General features: G+C 45.7%; 1 protein-coding gene across 1 annotated transcript in view; it reads left to right on the forward strand.

Annotated features, from left to right (window-relative positions):
- LOC311529426 (uncharacterized protein) overlaps nucleotides 1–17690 on the forward strand; it is a gene marked incomplete at its 5' end in the record, with an annotated part of 245124 nt that overhangs the window by 203555 nt on the left and 23879 nt on the right. The gene's annotated exons all lie outside the window — the stretch shown is intronic.

Below are 17690 nucleotides of genomic sequence, written 5' to 3' on the forward strand. Positions count from 1 at the left end.
GCTGAAGTAAATTCACATACAAATTTAAATGGATGTTACCAGATTATTATTTCCAGGATTTGCCCACCTCGATCTTTGACTAAGAATGGCTGTTTTTATAGACATCTCTATATGGCTGAACTCTTACTTAGTATTATTTGACTTTTAGGCCTTGTTTACACTAGAAAGTTGTGTTGCTTTAATCATACTGGTATAGTTAAAGCACTACAACCCCTCTAGTGCGGATTAAATTATATTGGGCTACTGGTATAAGACATAAGCATTGTACTAGTATAAATATATCAATAAAAACCAATTCCCCATCCAACCAAACTAGTTATATTGGTTCAAAATCTGTGTGCAGACCAGGCCTCAGTATACGTGAAATCAGTGATGAGCTGCCAAAATCTTAACAACCGGTTCCCTCCTCACCCCACAAGGGGGTCGTGGCCCACCCCTGCCCCACAGGGACTCCTGCCCCATCCAACCCCCCACGTTCCTTGACTCTCCCCCCCCCGGACTCCTGCCCCATCCACCTCCCCTCCCCTGTCCCCTGACTGCCCCCAGAACTGGGCAGGAGGGTCTCGTGGGCCACCGTAGTGGGTGCCCACCCCGCCCCTAAGAGCCAGAGGGACCTGCCGGGGGGCGAGGTGGGGAGTCCCGGCAGTGCTTACCTGGGGCGGCTCCTGGGAAGCATCCGGCAGGTCCCTCTGGCTCCTAGGGATGGGGTAGTGTAGCTAGGGGGGGAGCAGGAGGAGCAGCCGCTCCCCCCCACTGATTATGTCAAAAGTGGCGCCTTAGGCGCTGACTCCGTGGGTGCTCCGGGGCTGGAGCACCCATGGGAAAATTTGGTAGGTGCAGAGCCCTCACCAGCAGCTCTCCACCCTGCACCTGGCCCCAGCTCACCTCCGCTCCGCCTCCTCCCCAGAATGCACCGCCCTTCTCTGCTTCTCTGCCCCCCCCTCCAGCTTCCCGTGAATCAGCTGTTTGCGCGGGAAGCCTGGGAGGGCTGAGAAGCAGGCGGTGGCTTCGCGCTCAGGCCCAGGGAGGCGGAGGTGAGCTGGGGCGGGGAGCGGTTCCCCTGCGTGTCCCCGTCCCCTCCCTGCCCCGTGTTACCTGCTGCGGCCTGGGAGGCCTGGCTCATGCCCCCCCCACTCCAGGTCCCCTCCACTCCGCCTCTGCCTTCCTGGGCCTGAGCGCGAAGCCACTGCCTGCTTCAGGGGAGGAGGTGAGCTGGGGCCAGGCGCGGGGCGGGGCGGGGAGCTGCTGGTATGTGCTCTACACCCATCAAATTTTCCCTGTGGGTGCTCCAGCCCCGGAGCACCCATGGAGGTGGCACCTAAGGCGCCACTTTTGGCCGGTTGTTAAATTTAGAAGCCCTTTTAGAACCGGTAGTCCCCCATGGGACAACCGGTTCTAAAAGGGCTTCTAAATTTAACAACCGGTTCTAGCGAACTGGCTCCAGCTCACCACTGCGTGAAATGCTTCTGACCTTCATTTTTTTCCCTATAGAAGAGTGCTCAGAATTAATCTATAGTTGCAAGAAAAAAGAAACAACAGGCATTTTAATAGAAGAATAACCTTTGGGAGGGTTTCAGCAAAGTCACGAATCTCTCTATATTTTAAATCCAGGATTCTCTTTACAAATCCAGCTTTTCTACCAACTAATATGTAAATTCCAGCACTTGTTGAGCTTTATTAAGGTTCTAACACTATATTCCATCCCAAATCCAAATTAATCAAACACCAAAGAGGCTTAGAGACACACTCAAGCATCTTAAGGTTTTTAAAGATGTATTTCATTTTCTTGTGAAGTACAGCTGGAATTGACACTGTACATGTCAACAATAATGGCACTGAAGAACAGGGACAGAAAACCAGTCATTGACAGAACAGGCATGGAAGTGGTCTGCAAAGGTTTCGACACTGAACTGTTCATGTCTCAGATAAAGGTCCCAGTACCAACACCTCAACAGACCAACGAGCATGTACTCCCAGTCCTTGTCAGCGAAGTTTGACATGTAGTTCACCAAATGAAGGAAGGAAAAGCCCCAGGTAAAGATGGACTGACAATCAAAATGACAAGAGCTGGAGGCCCAAACCTCTGGGAAACCCTTGCTCAGAGATTTAGCCATTACTTGGAAATGCAGAAGATGCCATCTAGCTGGAAGGAGTCCAACACCATTCTGCTGTACAAGAAGGGTGATCATGAAGATCTAAAGAACTATCATCCAGTATGCCTGCTCTCCCATGTCTACAAGCTGTTTACCAAAATAATAACAAACCGACTCCCACAGGGTCTGGACAAGCAGCAGCCGAGAGAGCAGGCAGGCTTTCGAAGGAATTTCAGCACAATGAACCACATTTTCATTATAAACCAGCCATTAGAACGCTCAAGAGAATACAAATGCCCTTTATGTATTACCTTCATCGACTATGAAAAAGCATTCGACAGCATAGAGATCAATGCATTGTTGAAAGCTCTTGCAGAGCAGGGCATCAACACAAATGATATCAAACTATTAAAGGAAGCAAATTCTGACTGCACTACAGATATAACTTTATTTGATCCCCCACCCTTCGCATCCCAGTTAAGAAAGGTGTGAAACAAGGAGACATGGTTCCACCGAAACTCTTCACAGCCTGCCTCGAAATGGTAATGAGGCTGATGAATTGGAAGGGTGGAATCAACATCAATGGAGAGCAGTTAAACCATCTCAGATTCACACAGACAATATTGTGTTGACCACCGAAAATACTATCAAACTACAGAAAATGCTGCAAGAACTCACCACAAAAAGCAGCCAAGTCAGACTGAAAATTAACTGCTCCAAAATGAAATTTATGTGGCCTGATACCTTGCCAAAAGCCCAAATAACAATCAAGGGAGAACAAATAGAAGAAGTTGAGCAATATGTCTATTTGGGCCAAGAAATTAACGTGTGCCACGATCAGGAAGGTGAACTCTCGCAAAGAAAGCAAGCATGTTGGTGCGCATTCAATTCTATCAAGGATGTCCTCCAAGGAAAAATCAACAAGGCAACATGCCCCAGCCTCTTCAACTCAACAGTACTTCCAGCAGTGTTGTACGGCAGCAAAACATGGGCGCTGATGAAGACAGAGGACCAGCAACTCTCTGTCACGGAGAGGGCGATGGAAAGAAGAATTCTGGGAATTTCAATCCATGACCAAGTCCCAAATGAAATGATCACGCAGCAGAATGGAGTGCAGGACGTCGTCGTTGAGAGCAGGCATAGTAAAATGCGATGGGCCAGGCATATAGCGAGGCTCACTGACAATCGATGGACTGCAGCTGTCGCCGAGTGGTACCCATGGGAAATTAAACAACACTTGACCGACCTCCAAAGAGATGGGAAGATTTTATTGTGAAAAGGCATGGCCGCACATGGAGAAGAAAGTCCAGGCTACGAGAAGAATGGAAGACTTGTTGTGTTCGGCGCAGTCTATATGAGGGTCGAAGGACCAGTCGATCAAGGTGGTTGAGGTTATCAAGGTGAAGTACAACTATATAAAAAGAAATGCAAACTTATCTTTAAAAAAAACTTTATAGATCAGAATGTCAAATATCCATGCAGTGGGTGTGACGGCAAAATATAGACAAATTAGGCAGCTACCCCTTTGAATGCCTACAATGTTGTGGGCTCCATAGATGTTGTTTCATTAGCTGTTTGCATTACAATAGCAGCCTCAGCCAGGCTTATGGCTCCCGCTGCCACTGTAGAGACACCTAGGAAATATCTGCCCCTGAGGACTAACAGACAAATGAGACAAGACGGACAAAGCCTGGAATGGGAAACTGAGGCATAACAAGGCTAAATGACTTGTCTAAGATTGTACAGCAGGTCAGTAGCAGACCTGGCAGTCGAACCCAGCTCTCCTGACTCCCCCTTCAGAGCCCAATCCACTGGACCTTAGTGGGCTCTTTTGGGGGTGCTCATGGAGCAAGTTTAGAAAGAGATTGCCTAGTAAATGCTCTTATTCCTTGGCTTCTGGTTTTTAGAATTCTTCTAAATTTATACCACAGTGGTCTCCAAAGAGAGAGCAAAAGAAATAAGAATGTGCTCTGTGATGGGATGTCCGTCCCCACATAAGGCTGAGCAGGTTAAATTAGGTTTATTAACCTGATATGTTGCATCTGAAGGAGAGACAGAGCTTGAAGGGCTGATTGTTGAGGGAGCCCAGCTGAGAAGGATCAGGCAGAGCTGTTATAAAGTCAGGAAGCTGGCAGCAGAAAGGGTCTGCAGGGGAAGTAGCCTGCAATTACTCTCTGGGAGGAGGGAGTTTGGGCTGGTAAACTTGGAGGCAGAAGATGTAGGAAGGAGTCCAGGGAAACAGCAGCAGACCACGTGTGCTAGACATTGGGTCCCTGGACTCGAACCCAGAATAGTCTGGGTTTCCCTACCAGCCACTGCAGAAGTGGCATGGTCTGTGCAGTGAAGGGAAGATGCCATTTTGGATGGAGAAACTTTGGTAACCTGGAAGGGGAGGAATATAGTGACCAGGCTAGAGAGCCAAGCCATGAAGAGAGCACCCTGACTTGCAGAGAGAGACAGAGGGGCAGTAGGATATGCAAGCAAGTGACAGGAGAGGGTGTTGGACCTGGAAGGTACTAATCCCCAGAGTGACCAGGAGGAGGTGCTCTAGTGGTGAGTGTATCCCATGACATGATCCTGAGCCATCACCGCAGTAACTAGATGACCTGGAAGCATGGGTCTGAGGGTAGCACATGGTGGGTTGGTGGGGGCTATGCCATGTGTTTTTCTGGAGCAGGAAGCCTTGCACGGGTTTGGAGTTCCATGGGCTTGGGAAGGGAGAGGCAAATTTGGAACAGCTCTGTGACACACTCTCCTCAAACCCTTCCAGGTGGAGACGGTGTTACTAGAAGTCAAATTAATACATTCTTGGTTTTGGTTCCTTCTGAGAGAGGACACTGCACAGCCACAAACAAGAGAGATCATGGTTGCACAGCTTCTGAGGGATTGGCAATGCTGCTTTCTGTGGATGTCCAGGATGGTGGAGGGAGAGACCGTGCTTTCCTTCCAGACCCTCGGGTGGCAGTATAGCTAGGTCATGCTTCTGTCCCCTTAGAGTATTTCTACACCATAATAAAAGACCTGTGGCTGGCCTGGGTCAGCTGGATCAGGCTGCAGGGCCAAAAATTACTGTGTAGTTGTTTGTGCTCTGGCTGAAGCCTGGGCTCTGGGACCCTCCCCTCATTGTGGCAATTTTTAGCTCTGCAGCCTAAGCCCTGCAAGCCTTAATCAGCTGAGCCAGGGCAGCCCTGGGTGTTTAATTGCTGCATAGACACATCTTTAGAGAGCTAGTAAACCTCTCCCCCACCAAGGCAGTGTGTGTTGGGAATTATGTGATAGTCTCACTGTGGGGGTCTCCTTACAACTTTTGCACCCTTCTACATGTCTTCCCATGAGAGAGGAGGATTTAAATCCTATCTTTTGACACTGTAGAATCCACTTGCCTTTGCTTTAGCCAAATTCTTGTCTCATGTTATCCCCAAATAGATCCAAAGTGACTCCACTGAAGCTAATGGGGTTGCTCCGGATTTACACCATAGTAACTGTGCTCAGACACTACCCCACAGTGTTTAAAAATGATTTGAATCAAAGCTGCTTTGACAGGAAGACTGACTGGATGGTCTATCAAGATTTCCGTCTGTAATGTCTGTCATTTAGCCTTGATTGAGTCCTTTTTAAATGTATTAAATAAATAAACTTACTATCACCTCTCAGGAGGCTGCTGAATGTTCCTGGGAGTTTCATGTGCAACACTTCTGACTTTTCTCCCTAGGAATACAATCACTTATATACTGCAGAGCTGAGGCACTATAAACCAGAAAACTCAGTGCTGGTGAATGTGACTTTCCTACCTTATCTTTTTCACCCTCGCTTGCGTCTTGGGGTTGTAAATTTTTTGGTGGGGAGCAGTCTAAGGGGCATTTAGCCCTCTAATGATTCTTCTACTTCTTTCTATGGCATAGTGGCTGGCCTTAATGTCTATAAAAGGATAAATTGTGTCCCCAGCCCCTTCTCTCACTGAATCAGTGCCTTATAGAGCATCTGGATGCTGTCACTTGGCTTTTATCTGATTTTTTGTAAACGGCTGGTATCTTTGTATTCCATGCAATGCCTCAAAATAAAACTCAGTAAGAAATACACAGGAAAAGATACCAAAGTCCTAGGAGATTTGTAATTCCAGAAAGATTATTTTTGTGGAATTGCAAATGTGTGGAATTACAAGTGTGCTCAGGCTATTAAAACTGTTACTATTTTACTGCAGCCAGACCAAGAAGTCGTCTTAATAATGAGATGGAATTTATTGTTATTAGTCATTTTTTTTGCACTTGCCATAGGACCCTAGTTCATTCCAGCGTTTTATGCCTCTGGATATATGGTCTAATCACGTTGCTTTAAAGGAGGATGCTCATGCCACACAAACCTGTGATGGGGGAGCACATATGCAATGGTAGAGAAGCAGTCATTTGGTTTGCCACTCACTGTCCTTGCTGTGAGGGAGATTTGTGTTTAATTAAGGGCTTTTCTACCTCAACATTGAGGTTCGCTTTTGTTTGATGTTGTTAGTGTCAAATTCATGCTGCCATCCCAGTGCGTTGTCAGGGAAATGCTACAATTCTTTGCGCTAATGTCCACAGAGCTGTTATAAAAGGTACTTTAGTCTTATTGCACGGGGGAACTGGCAGCAGGGGAATATCCAGTTCCTTGAAGTTCCCTCCAGTGTGTTTCTGCCTTCCTAGTGGCAGTTGGCTCTCCCAGCCCTCCCTGATGTGGAGCTTTTTGGAGGGAAACTTTTCAGCTCAATACTGCAACTGTCTGATTTGCAGCTGTGATTCTCAGGGCTGCATTTGATTTGTGGGGGGCGGCTTCTCTCCCTGCCCAGCTCCACTTCCCCCTCTGAAGTGTTTGCAATGGCTGGTGTCCTGCCGTCTTCCTGGCAAACTAAGCTGAGAAAAGCTCCTGCTCCCCGACATTGAGCGTCTCAGTGAGGAGCTTGGCTGGCTCTGTTGGTTGAGTGCAATTAGCCCCCTCAGCCCAGTCCAGGTAGTGGTGCCTCAGCCCCTCCCTTCCCCAGCGAGAAAAGGAGCTTGTCAGGATTGGAAAAGAACTAACTCCAGGGCAAGCAGCTCCCCATCTACATGAGGAGAGTGAAGCCAGAAAAGCAGCGTGCCAGAGGGAAGATGGAGTCTGAGTCCCTGTAGCCTGTGCTAGTAGCCTTAACTCTGAGTGTGGTGCTCAGGTGCCTTATCCCCTCTCCCCTCAGCTGCTTATGGGTCACAGATGGAGGGCACCAGACAGCATGGGATGCTGCTAGCACCAAAGAGTGCGCTAAGGGGCCTGCTAGCCCAACTCTATCCCCCTGCTGCCTCGTCTCTCACAGCTCCCACTCCCCGATGCCCATTGCTATCCCAGGCTGAGGCCTCCAGGGGAAACACAAACCCACCTGGCCCCTGTGGCTCTGGGTGCCAGGCAGGACCGTCCCCATGGGGGTGCGGGGCCTCGGACATAGGAGCCGAGTTTCTAATCTGCCGGGGGAGGAGGGCTGCCCCCCAGCTCTGCCCAGGCCCCACCCACACTCTATCCCTTCCCCTAAGGCCCCACCCTCGTCCCTTCTTTTCCCGCCCCGCGTCTTCCCCGCCAAGTTCGACCCCCACCCCCGAGCGCGCTGCGCCCTTGCGCCTCTCCCCTCCCCCCCAGCACCTCCTGATGCCATGAAACATCTGATCCGTGGCAGGGGGTAGGCGCTGAGAGAGAGGGGAAGGCATTGAGAGTATTGGGCCAAAAGAAATCTGATGAGGTTCAACAAGAACAAGTGCACTTAGAACACAAGAATCCCATGCATTGCTACAGACTAGGGACCGAATGGCTAGGCAGCAGTTCTGCAGAAAAGGACCTAGGGGTTACAGTGGACGAGAAGCTGGATATGAGTCAGCAGTGTGCCCTTGTTGCCAAGAAGGCTAACGGCATTTTGGGCTGTATAAGTAGGGGCATTGCCAGCAGATCGAGGGACGTGATCATTCCCCTCTATTCGACATTGGTGAGGCCTCATCTGGAGTACTGTGTCCCGTTTTGAGTCCCACACTACAAGAAGGATGTGGAAAAACTGAAAAGTGTCCAGTGGAGGGCAACAAAAATGATTAGGGGATTGGAACACATGACTTATGAGGAGAGGCTGAGGGAACTGGGATTGTTTAGTCTGCAGAAGAGAAGAGTGAGGGGGGATTTGATAGCTGCTTTCAACTAACTGAAAGGGGGTTCCAAAGAGGATGTGTCTAGACTGTTCTTAGTGGTAGCAGATGACAGAACAAGGAGTAATGGTCTCAAGTTGCAGTGGGGGAGGTTTAGGTTGGATATTAGGAAAAACTTTTTCACTAGGAGGGTGGTGAAGCACTGGAATGCGTTACCTAGGGAGGTGGTGGAATCTCCTTCCTTTGAGGTTTTTAAGGTCAGGCTTGATAAAGCCTTGGCTGAGATGATGTAGTTGGGGATTGGTCCTGCTTTGAGTGGGGGGGTTGGACTAGATGACCTCCTGAGGTCCCTTCCAACCCTGATATTCTATGATTGGCAGGGCCCACTGGCAGGCAGGAAGCGCTGGGGTCAGGGGGAGGTTCTGGTAGGGGGGCTTCTCCTGCCTCTCCTCCCTCCCCCTCCGCCTTCCTGATAGCCTGCCACTTGCCTCCCCAATCTGCTCACCCGCCCGCCTCCCTGCCCACCTCCTCATGATTTTATCGAAGTTCCAGGCCCCCCAAAGTGCGGGGCCTGGGGTGGTCACCCTGATTCACCGTACCCAAGGGACAGCTCTGGTGCCAGGCAGTAGAGAGAGGTAGAGATTCTGGGGAGCCTGTCCTTGAGCCCCAGGCCCGTACGTTCCTAAAGAGACCCAGAAAGGGCCCATGTAATGAAAGGGAGACAAATGAAATCCCTAGCCACTGGAAATATTTTCAGAGCAATCTCTGAAACCAATTTCATGCCCCTCCTCTCACGCCCAAGCAGGATTATGGGGACAAACTCCCAAGGATAAATAAATGAATCATAAAATCAGTAGCGGTCTTTCCTGCTCACTTTCAGGGAATGCAGAAGGGCAGATAATCTTCAGCGCTGTGTCCCCCTGTTCACCCTCCCTGAGTGCAGCTTGGCAAATTAATGCAGAAATGCTCAAGCAATAGACATGTCGATTCCTCTAGGCGTGCATAAACTCCCCATGCAAAGAGAATTCTCCCTCCTTTGGGGAGGAAAGCCAGCAGTCCAGATCAGATTCAGAATTAGAGCATCGAATAGAAAAATATACTGAAACACACTCAAAAGCCACACAGAGGATAAACTGTCAGGTTAGTGCGTGCTGAGTATTGTAAACTACACTTAAGAGATCTGCAACTGCCCTCGACAAGCAATAGATATGTTTCCCCTCGTGCATCCTGGGATTTCTTGCCACACTAAAAGATTAGGAAAGTATCAGGTTGCCATCCCAGTTGCCACTGCAGATCACCAGTCCCAGAGGTCCAGGTTATTGCTCCCAGCCAACAAAACTAAATAAGCAAATCTGAACTGTCATCTGACACCCTAAATGCCTCCCCATGCTTTGATGTGTGATGCTAACATAGGTGGACAATATTGCCAGTAAGATCCCTCTCAATGTATAAATTGCATGACCTAAGGATTTCTCTCTGGAAAGGAAGAAGGGGTGTAGGGGAGGAAAGTGAGATTCAACTCTGTTTCATGCAGGTGCATGGAGCTTGACAAATCAGATCACAGATATCTGAGTGATACAGTGGAAAACTTTATGGAAAATGGAAGCTGTTCAGACTCATCAGGAAAGTAGACTTACACCCATGGCTCCTGACAGGCTCCATAGAAAGGAATACAGGTCATATGACAAGATTAAGCAGTCTGTGGAATAAAACAGGAGAAAATACCTCTTTGCAAGTAGTAGCTATAAAAACTTCAGGACTAGTAGCTGCCCTCCATTGCTTCCAAGTTATTAGCCCTGAAGTTAGACCTCCAGTTGGTGCCAGGCTCTCTCAGTTTGGAAGCAAAAGGACTACCTATAGTTTTGATCCAATTAGGTAACTGGACATTGCCCAGAGGCAGCCCCATATGGAGCTCCACAAGAATTTCAAGAACAGCTTTGTTGTATTCCTGGTCTCAGCAACCCATGGAAGGGCCACAACATGAATGAAATCATCCATCTGCTTTAGATCATGACATTGCAACCTGCTCTCCATCCTATTTCTAGCTTTAGTGAATTGGGGCAAACAGGGCAGGGCCCCATCTGAAACACCTGCTAGTTCCTAATGGAGGATTGTCTTCAAAATATTCTCATATCTCAATCTTTAGAAAATCATTGTTTTGTCAATTGGATGGCAGCCTTTTTCTTTTTCCAACTTCGATTATCACTGTTTGATCTTATATGTTGTCCCAGGTTGTGTCTCCAGGATCATGGTGGCAAGAATATTGGCTTTAGGAAAGAAGAAAATGTATTTATCTCTTTCTGGACAATTTTTATGATCAAGGTTTTGTATGGTGAAAAAGATGAAGCAAACACAGCATGATACAGTCCCTGGAGTGTCTTGGATTCAGGACAGATACACGGTGCCAGGAAAGCCATTGATAGGCCTGGGCCTAAAATGAATACTATCAGGGACAAGGTCACGTCTCCAGGGAATGTTAACAGAATATGAAGATGGTCATAATAGAAAACAAGTGGTGTTTATTTTCACAGAAATAAAACAATCCAATTCCTATTGGAGTTTATTGGCAATTCTGATTTCATACACTTGCATGCTTCAGTGATCTGGAATTCATATGATATCTGTCCACTAACACTAGGTTCTCCTGTGCATCTTCCCCTATCTCATCCATTAGCAGAGATTTAGTGCCGATTGTATATTTTCCACTCCCACAACTGGTTAATGCAGAGAATCACTCAAGAAACTTCCTGAAAAAGCACAAGATCAAATCCGCACAGACCACCCCTGGAACCCCGACCTGGGATATTCTATCTACTACCCAAGATCCATAAACCTGGAAATCCTGGGCGCCCCATCATCTCAGGCATTGGCACCCTGACAGCAGGATTGTCTGGCTATGTAGACTCCCTCCTCAGGCCCTACGCTACCAGCACTCCCAGCTACCTTCGAGACACCACTGACTTCCTGAGGAAACTTCAATCCATCGGTGATCTTCCTGATAACACCATCCTGGCCACTATGGATGTAGAAGCCCTCTACACCAACATTCCACACAAAGATGGACTACAAGCCGTCAAGAACACTATCCCCGATAATGTCATGGCTAACCTGGTGGCTGAACTTTGTGACTTTGTCCTCACCCATAACTATTTCACATTTGGGGACAATGTATACCTTCAGATCAGCGGCACTGCTATGGGTGCCTGCATGGCCCCACAGTATGCCAACATTTTTATGGCTGATTTAGAACAACGCTTCCTCTGCTCTCGTCCCCTAAAGCCCCTACTCTACTTGCGCTATATTGATGACATCTTCATCATCTGGACCCATGGAAAAAAAGCCCTTGAGGAATTCCACCATGATTTCAACAACTTCCATCCCACCATCAACCTCAGCCTGGTCCACTCCACACAAGAGATCCACTTCCTGGACACTACAGTGCTAATAAACAATGGTCACATAAACACCACCCTATACCGTAAACCTACTGACTGCTATTCCTACCTACATGCCTCCAGCTTTCACCCTGACCACACCACACGATCCATCGTCTACAGCCAAGCTCTGCGATACAACCGCATTTGCTCCAACCCCTCAGACAGAGACAAACACCTACAAGATCTCTATCAAGCATTCTTACAACTACAATACCCACCTGCGGAAGTGAAGAAACAGATTGATAGAGCCAGAAGAGTTCCCAGAAGTCACCTACTACAGGACAGGCCTAACAAAGAAAATAACAGAACGCCACTAGCCGTCACCTTCAGCCCCCAACTAAAACCCCTCCAACGCATTATTAAGGATTTACAACCTATCCTGAAGGATGACCCAACACACTCACAAATCTTGGGAGACAGGCCAGTCCTTGCCTACAGACAGCCCCGCAACCTGAAGCAAATACTCACCAACAACCACATACCACACAACAGAACCACTAACCCAGGAACTTATCCTTGCAACAAAGCCCGTTGCCAACTGTGCCCACATATCTATTCAGGGGACACCATCACAGGGCCTCATAACATCAGCCACACTATCAGAGGCTCGTTCACCTGTACATCCACCAATGTGATATATGCCATCATGTGCCAGCAATGCCCCTCTGCCATTTACATTGGTCAAACTGGACAGTCTCTATGTAAAAGAATAAATGGACACCAATCAGATGTCAAGAATTATAACATTCATAAACCAGTCGGAGAATACTTCAATCTCTCTGGTCACGCAATCAGACATGAAGGTCGCTATCTTAAAACAAAAAAACTTCAAATCCAGACTCCAGCGAGAAACTGCTGAATTGGAATTCATTTGCAAATTGGATACTATTAATTTAGGCTTAAATAGAGACTGGGAGTGGCTAAGTCATTATGCAAGGTAGCCTATTTCCCCTTGTTTTTTCCTACCTACCCCCCCCCCCCCCAGACGTTCTGGTTATACTTGGATTTAAACTTGGAGAGTGGTCAGTTTGGATGAGCTATTGCCAGCAGGAGAGTGAGTTTGTGTGTGTGTGTGTGTGTGTGTCCCCGGGAAAGGGGGTGGGTGAGAAAACCTGGATTTGTGCAGGAAATGGCCCACCTTGATTATCATGCACATTGTGAAGAGAGTTGTCACTTTGGATGGGCTATTACCAGCAGGAGAGTGAGTTTGTGTGTGGGGGGGCGGGCGGAGGGTGAGAAAACCTGGATTTGTGCTGGAAATGGCCCAACTTGATGATCACTTTAGATAAGATATTACCAGCAGGACAGTGGGGTGGGAGGAGGTATTGTTTCATGATCTCTGTGTGTATATAATGTCTGCTGCAGTTTCCACGGTATGCATCCGATGAAGTGAGCTGTAGCTCACGAAAGCTCATGCTCAAATAAATTGGTTAGTCTCTAAGGTGCCACAAGTACTCCTTTTCTTTTTGTGAATACAGACTAACACGGCTGTTACTCTGAAACTTATTTTGAAGAGATCCTCCTGGTTTAGTTCACGGAATAGGTACCAGAAAGAGAGCACATGGCATCCACCAGCTGGAACACATTGATTCACTGAGATCTCAGATCATTGCTCCTTACACGGATAAGAGACCTCTTCTGACTGCAACACTGAATGTGTCTGATGGGATTTCCATAAAAAACTGGGAAGAACATGATCAGCCTCTGCTCAGCTCAGGAACATCATTCTGGGGTAAAGTTTCCTATCTGTGTGCCCTGCCCACCTAGTCAGAAAGGTTTACCAAGATTTACATGGCAGAAGTCAAAATGACTGCTGCACCCAGAATATCTCACTTATCGTAAGTCAGTTTGGTGGGCTGGTGATTGACCTCTTTGCCTTTGGGAACAGTGAATAAATTGCCCTGCAACCGCTCTATGTGAGATAGTGAATAATAGCTCACAAACCATATGTTCAGCCCTGGCTGAGTTTCTTTTTGTGAATGGTCACCAAACTGCTTTGTTGGACCTAACCTTTGGATTCCATATGCTGATAAGCTCCCTGGGTCTGGGCAGTGACTAATCACTCAGGTACACTCCCATTTTCTGGCCCCATGTCTGACAATCCTCTTGGCAGTAGGGACTCTACAATCTCGTCGTCTACACCCTAGAACCATTGTCTGAACCCTCTAGAGCCCCCTCAGTTGCTCAAGCACACTATCCCTGAAGCTCCACACATATAGGCAATCCAGAGTATAATTTTATCTTTGGGGACCACATGATAGTTAAAATCAGGAACACACAGGTTTTGCAAAGGAACTTCTTAAACACACACATGCTTTATTCATAGAAAAGCACAAGAGTTACAGTTCTAGGCCAAAACACCAAACACTGGCATGCAATCCCCACCTCAGTTCCTCAATACTCCTGTGGACACAGATGGTCCTTACAGCAGATAAGAGTAATTAGCAAGTCAATAGTATTTGGCTGATAGCTCCCATTGCCCCTCCAGGGAAATTCTATTCAACTGCCAATGGCCCTCGATGACCCTGGTTCAGTTTCAACTGGAATGTTTGTTTTTTTTCCCATAAAATGGAAGATTTAATCCACACTGAACACTATATCTCAAAATAATTTATAAAATACAATTGAATTAATAAATTTGCATATACAGATACCCCAATCGTTCATAGTCAGAACCTGGGGATGTGAGATGTTGGTGAATGGCATCTCAGAAAACTGGGCAAGGTTTCTGCTATATCTTCCCACCTTTTTCACTGCTCCCCAGGATAATACAAAAAATAGGAATGAGAAAGTGACAATGATACAGTTAATGCCTTTCTGCATGAAGAGGCCATGGCTCTTAAGCTTGATTAACCTAACAATGTGTCTTCAGATGTCTCTACTTCACAGAGGAGGTCTGCTATTGCAAAGTCAATTGTCCATTCTGGACAGGTTTAAAAAGAATGCTTGGATGAAGTGATTACTCTCAGACCATGAAAATGAAGTCAACAAATCTTGCATCTTTCACCAGCACAAAATTACTAGATACTTAGATACCTAAGATACTTAGATAGATAAATAGAAGCTAGGAAAACTGAAAATGTTGCATAAAGGGCAAACTTTTATCTTCTAGGATTGCCTGTCTGCATCTTGATTGTTGGATAAGACAAAATAAGGTAATTAAAACAGAGGGCCTGGAAATAAAAAAGGAAAATACTGAAGCTTGAATTGAAATAATAAATACCTGCTTGTCAGAACGGAGTTTTGTTTAATGCAGTCATAGCCAAACAATATGTTAGCATATGAGTACATGAACATTTATATTTCAATGTAAGCATTTTATTTTCTGATCCAGTCATTTAAATAACGCCAAACTGAGCCTGAGCCTGCTATATGCTAATAAATGCAATTGCAGACAATAGAGTGATTCAGTTGAGAAGGTCCATCTCTCCTCCCCAAATCAGTGGACTAGCTGAATATGCTGTCCAAAAGCAATTGAGTGCACCAAAGTACTATTGCTAATATGGTAATAACAATCTCATTTTATTGATACAACCTCACATTGTTTAATTTTCTATACATAATGCAAAGCATGATAGCAAGACAATTGAGCTTCCACTGCAAACTGGCATACACAGCTCCTGGTACTGCCTTTGATCCTGATGCTTCTCTTAGTTACACCAGTTCTACGGTTGAGTAACTCCATTGACTTCAGCTGAATTACTCCCGCTTAACACCAAAGCAAGATCATATCCTTGCTTGATGTATGTTCACATGATGCTCAATGTAACAAAGCAGGGAAGGACAAAGGGAGGGAAATAATTTTCCTTTTCCTTTTGTAAATATATGAACAAAACCTTTAGCTGATGTAAATGGACATAGCTCCATCAAAATCAGTGGAGCTATACCTTGAGACCCCAGCAGAGGATCTTGTCCAAGTAGTTTTAGGGGGAAAAAGATTAACATAGTTAACAAAATATTTGGAACCATTTTAGGGAACCCCAAACTTCCCCAGATCACTACTTCTTTCCCCCCCCCCCCCCATTTAATACCATGCACAGTCTTGTATAACTGGTCAAAAACTGCCAATTAGTTTTGTGCTAAGTTTGAAGAAAAAATCCTTTTTAAAAAATGAACCTGTAAACCAAAAACATTTTAGTTTTCAAAGAATGTGTTTGGAGATAGATAGATATTTCAGTTTAAATAAATCATGATTTTTTTAACTAAAATCCAGATTGAAAACTGAACATTTTTACCAAAACCTGAACAATCTTAATGAAATATTTTTGCTTTATGTTGAAACACCAGAAATTTTAAAGCAAAATTAAAATTTCCCATACAAATGTTTCTTTTGGTAGAAATGTTATGTTTTATTGGAAATATGTTTAGATGAAAAAATTGCGACCAGCTCTCTCATGTTCTGAGAGAACCTCCTTCAATTAGTAACAGTTTTTGGCAATGTAATGACCTGATCTGACTTCCTTTGGAGTCCATGACAAAACTCCCATTGACTTCCAGGCCCTAAGCAAGATCATTTGAATCTAACAGCAATTGAAAAATAAGCAACTTGATACAAATAGTGTACTTAAAAAATGAGACGTGGACCCTTATTGTTCCAAACGCTGTTCAACACACTCCTTAACTTGGGGAAATATCAGATCTGAATCTAGAGCCAGACTTTGCTTATCAGTCTTTCTCTATGAATGTCTCCAGCATTTTGACTTATCTGGACCTTTCTTCCAAAGATCTTGGCCCATTTTACAAACATTATTTAAACTTCACAATATACCTGAGAAGATGATATTGTTATCAGAACTGTTTTAACGGCGAATATACTGACTCACACAAAAAGGGCAAGTGACTTATCATCAGTCAAATAGCAAACTGCAAGAGCTAGGAACAGACTCTAAGTAACCATTGATATGACCATTAGACAAACTGCCTCATATAGTATACTAATACATTTATACAGGAAGGGGCATTGGAGGCAATATTGCCTGTGGCATGGTAAGAGCAGGGAGGTTCTTATTTTACTGGAAAATTCATCATTAGTCAGTGGGGGCTATGTATATATGTAATTTGTAGTTTGGATGTTTTGTCCTTGTTTTTTTCACATGATAAATACTCCGAAAAACACTTAAGAGTTGCTATGATTAGCACCTCAGAAGAATGTGAACTACAGCAAAACAAACAAATATTGGGAACTATGGAAAAGCAGAGTCAACCACAGGGCACTGAGTTCATACGTACATACTTACATGCCTCTCTGATCCTTAGCATGATGTTTCATCATCATACTAATGTTTGCTCTTTTCAAGTAGGTGCCTTAATTTCATGAACTTAACCTAGGAGATCTGTAAATGTAGGCACACTAGCTCTTTGTCTAAAGACAGCTGTATAATTTGTGGCAGTGGAATTTGTTGGTTGAAATTCACTCCTATGCAGAAGTCTTATATGCCTCTTGAACACCAAATAAACCCTAGTTTGAGGGTTTAACTGGAATTAAAGTGGTGCTGCATACGCCTTGTTAGGGCTTTCTTGTCCTCTGAACAGTGGGAAAGGATTGCTCTCAGTATGCCATTTGACAGACCAGTAATTGTTAAAAAATATCTTAAAGACAGCTGGATTCTGTGAAATTACTGTATAATATAAGAGTAAGTTATTGGTGGTTTTGAGGTAGCTGATGACAAGAACCTGTATGCTGTATAGTTAAGGTTGTCAGTCTCTGGTTGGCATCAGGGTGCTGGTGGTTTTTGTTTTTGTTTAGCTGTTTCTTGGACAGTATACTGGCCACAGAATGCATTATGTGCTTCCATGGTATTATGTCCTGAGCCATATGTGGTACATTATGGGTGTGATGGATTGCATCATAGAAAACCCCTTGGGAACTGCCAACTGATGTGTTGAGACTCTTCTGCCCCTGCTTTCCCTGCCAGCTTGAGAAAAGCTGAAAGCCATTGAAAGCTCAGTGCCCTGCCTGGTTTGAGCCAGACATGCTAACCTGCTGCCAACGCAGGCCCAGGTCTGAACAACGTCCCCGCAAACTACAGGCTTAA

The sequence above is a fragment of the Lepidochelys olivacea genome (assembly GCF_965140295.1).
Source record: "Lepidochelys olivacea isolate rLepOli2 genome assembly, chromosome: 13".
Classification (NCBI taxonomy): Eukaryota; Metazoa; Chordata; order Testudines; family Cheloniidae; genus Lepidochelys; species Lepidochelys olivacea.